Source organism: Centruroides vittatus, unplaced genomic scaffold (genome assembly GCF_030686945.1).
Source record: "Centruroides vittatus isolate TY-2023 unplaced genomic scaffold, ASM3068694v2 contig_1805, whole genome shotgun sequence".
Lineage (NCBI taxonomy): Eukaryota > Metazoa > Arthropoda > Arachnida > Scorpiones > Buthidae > Centruroides > Centruroides vittatus.
This window is the reverse complement of record NW_027121105.1, coordinates 30,278-34,974: the sequence shown is the minus strand read 5'-3', so window position 1 is coordinate 34,974 and position 4,697 is coordinate 30,278.

Genomic DNA, 4,697 nt, shown 5'->3' with positions numbered 1-4,697 from the left:
TTCCTGTACAAGTGCCAAGTAATTATTGTTGTTTGATATTCTTTACACCAGTTGTTTGTATGTTTATTAAGAATGTTATTTCGCAAAGAAAAGTAATAAAACACTTCTGATGTATACAACGTGTGCATGCACACACACGCAAGCACACACTTTTTTCAATTATCTATTGCATAAATCCATATTTATTGAACTATAGTAGTTGAATTGTGTGTTTCTATTTTTGATGTCTGCATTTAGAGAAAAGGCTTAATTTTGAAAATAGTAATGAGTTTTATAAAAAGTTGTCAATATTAATAAGGAGTAAATCTAAGGAGAACCCTTTAAGATATGACACCTGACCATTAACTATCTTTTCATCCACTCCGTCTTTAACATCAAAACTTAATAGCACCAATGATCCTCATGCTCAAGCTACCATGCTAAACTTCATACTCCATACTGTGATATTAAGCGAAATTGATGCTGACACACACACACACAGGCAGAACTTTCCTCATTATTTTTTCATTTTTTAGAAACAGGATATCTCAAAATAGTGTGATTTGCAAAATATTCTGCAGGAATTTGATATTTTCTCTCGTCCCTTACACATAACACTTGGATAAGTAAATAATTCAAAATTATACGTCATATAACCGACTTCATTCGGATCTCCAAAAAGTACACGTGTTCTTATAGAATAATCTTTTATAAATGCAGATTTGAAGTACTTCTCATATTCTAATCAAATATAAATTTAGCAAGTAATGAGGTAACAAAGTAATGTGTTTATTGGACTACAATTTGCAAAAATTTGTAGACCAATAAATTCCCACTGTCACCTGTCTGTATATCTTTTCTTTATTTCGAAAACGAAGTTAGGTAGATGAAAGACAAGATAAGATATGGAAAGATTAGGGGAGATGGCCCCGATTAAGTATACAAGAAGTTTTAATGCAAACCGGATGTCACGTTATTCCAATTCAAATATTTTCCACTGGATAGAGTCAGATAAATGACCGGCATGCCTTTATTGCAACAGGATGTACAGGATAACATATATTTTAAATTAAAAAATTAGTAAAAATATGATTAAACATTGCAGTCTGGAATCCTGATGGCATCACAATAAACAATTGCTTGTTTTACTAATAGAATTTAATTCGTCTACCATATTTATAGATTAATTAATATTTGACATTATTTTTCAATGCTTTTAACAGGAAACGGTTTAAAGAAATGTTACAAAAGCATATTGATTATTATTTAAGGTCTATATGAAAGCAATTTATGAATTGGATTAAAAATATTGGTTTAATATTTCTGTTCTACTTCAGTACAGCTTAACTCGTATCAGTTGTGTTAATAAATATATATAGTTTATTACGAATTTTCCAATAAAAACATTTTGTATTAGCTTTATTAAATTCGATTTTAAAAGGTGAAAAACGCAATGTATAAATTTTACTTATTCAAAGAAATATGACATCCTATGATAGACTTATAAATGATGACTTGTACTTGATATATGTAACATTGATTTCAATATTCAATCAGATATTTGCTACTTCTTTAACCTGTTTTTTGTCTTAAACCTGTTGTTTACTCGATAAAATTATTTTTTCAGAAAAGGATCTTGCAACGAGTTGCTTAACTTTCCCGGCTCAACATTTGATGGTGCCATCTATTACCATATTTTATGAAAAACTTGTTATATATACTTACTTATTAGAAAAATGCAGTAAGCGTAATTTTCAGGGTGTGAATCAATTTTACAGACCATTTGTTAATACTAATAACGTGTAAAATCGTAAGGAAGTCTGACCTTACTGGGGATACGTCCGGCCTTTAGTATCCTTTCAATATTTAACCACTGAAATTAAACAGCATTTTTCTCTCTAATAAGCAAACCTCTCTAAAAAATTTTAGAATTTTTCGTCGAAAAGCACCAAAGTTATTAAGTTTTAAATAGGGGCAAACAAAATCGTGTCCTCCACACAAACATTCATACAAACAGAAATTACACCTGATTTTTTTTAATTTCTCCTGGTTTCAATGTTCCCTGAGTCAAAAAATGGAAATATCTTAGAGGGGTCATTTTCTAGCAGATTTATTTATTAAGTGGTGTGATACTATTTTATATTTGTGGTGAAATATATAGAAATAATGCTCGTTTGTTTTTCCAGTAGATTCAGACTTAATGAGGATTTTACTTATTGTTAGCATTTACAATTTTTATAAAACTTAACCATGCCCTCAAAATTCATTTTTTTTTTTCATTCTATAATAGTTAAAAGTATAGAAAGTTTTTTTTATGAAATATCATAACAAATAGCATTACCAGATGTTGCCGGGGAGTTTAAACGACTCATTGCTGAATTTTTTTAAACTTATTAATTTCATACAATTCTTGTTAATACTAATCCGATTAATTCTATTTTGTATTCTATCCATTAATTGATAAGTGCGATAGTTTCTCTTTTCTACATACATTTATGCTTTATGATTTTTCTCCTTCATAAAACTGCAATGCAAAATAACATTAAGCAAATGATACTTGCTCATAACTCATAATGTGGTTTCGGTAGTCATATACACATCCTTTGAACAACTAAAGATTGAAAATGTGAACGTAATTATAATGAAATAGTCAACAAAAGTGTTATAGCCGGTTATTGTAAATTTGACAAAGATGCTGTTATCACGCTGTTATTTACGTGAAAATGTGAATAAAGCTCAATTGTTTACATTGAAACCAGAAAAGTTGGTGAATGTCTGTTGACAGCTTCTAGGAAAATTCGATACATTCTTCAACTTTAATAATCCCGAAAACACAGAATGTAAATTTGAGGCAATCTAAAAATGAAATAAATGAAAATTGTTTTAAAACAATTCTTTTACAAATACATTGCAAAGCGTTCTAACATTACGCGACATTGCAAATTATGTCAAGAGTATCCATATATATAATCGAGACGAGTTGATAATAATAATAATAATAATCAGCGCAGAGCCCAAACGGGTTAGGAGTTAAAAGTTGCAATTTGGTACACAGTTAGGGTACGTCACGAGAACGCACACTAAGAAGGAATTTTTGGAAATTCTTCCCCACGGAGAGAGGGACAGGCTCAAGGCTTAACACTTCCATCAACAATGAAAGTGTTAAGTAACAATGGAGAACAAGACAAAGCGACGTGCAAGATTTACGGGCGCTGGAGGAAAAAAAAAATTAGTAATATGTCAGAACGTATTCGATTTTCAAATTTTAACAGATTAGGTCGGTTTTTCTCGACCTTTCTTCTTTAGAACATTCGATGATAATCGAACGATATAATCAGAACACGTCGTAAAAATCGAACAATATTAGAATATTCGATTTTCAAATTCGACCTTTCTTTAGTAATACTTACTTAGTTGATGAAATTACTCTTTTTCTTTTGTGACTATAACGTAATACTCTTAATCTTCGCTATCGTTACTTTTGCCCGAGCAACGCCGGGCCTACCTACTAGTTATTAATATTTTACAAAAACCCGAATTCCGCAATTTAAGCTGAAGAAAATTGTGACAGGTTTTTGTTTTCTGAAAGTGCATTTAATGAAGAGTCGCGGAAGTGACTCACGGCAAAGCTTTTTTTGCTTGGCTGACTGACTATATACACAGGAATTGAAGTTGCTTATATTTGTGGCCGATTATTCGGATCTTCAAAGTATAACGTGAGTCCGAATACCTTGTTCGGAAAGTAATCACTTTCTTACGAAGTCTCCAAAATTTCAGAATGTTTTATTAAACTGTTGCCGAAACATAACCAATTGAAAAGTGCATAAATCACAAAAAAGCTATATCGAAACAAAAATATTTGCGATTTAAAAAATTTACGCCAAGTAAATATTTATGACAACTTAAATGATGGTCAACATTTTTGTTAGAAGTTTTTCTTTGGTAAAGGTATTCTTGGTGCTTGGAAGTGAAATGCATAAAACAATAATACAGGCAAAACTGCTGTGCGTACCGCTATCAAGTGCCAAGCTTATCCTCATCAAAGAAAAACTGCTAACAAAAATGTTGAGCATTGTCTAAATTGTTATAAATTTTTACTTGGCGTTAAATTTATAGGTTTTCGATGTTTGTATCTGGATTGTAATAGCAAAAAACAACAGAAATAACAAGTCAGACTATACTAATAAATAGTCTTAACACACAACTTGTAACATGAAACAATAAACATCGAATATATTTTCAAAAGAAATTTCGAGTTTAAAAACATAAGGTTTTATTCTTTTCTGTTTTCCAAACTTTTAGAATGCTTTCGAAAAACCGAAAGAAAAATAAAGTAAGGGACAAAGATTTAACACAGCCAAAATATAATTGAAACTAAATATAACTAAATGAGTCGAATGAACAAAAAATTTATTTACTTTGGCTATAAGCTAACAGTTGTATTTAAAAAAATTGAAAACGAAATCTATTTATACGGCATATCGTATGTAACTGTTATTATAACAAACAAATCAGCATACCTGCTATGTGCGTTTCATACAATCATAAAAATAGTTTCGAAAAAACTATACTGATTTCTCTATCGAACTATTGGAAAATGTCGTATTTCGACGCGTACTTTCGGAATCAGTTGATACTGGTTCTTACATAATTTTAAAAAGGTTGTGTTAATCATAATACTTTGAAAGGGATCCTTTTATCGATGTAAAATAAACCTC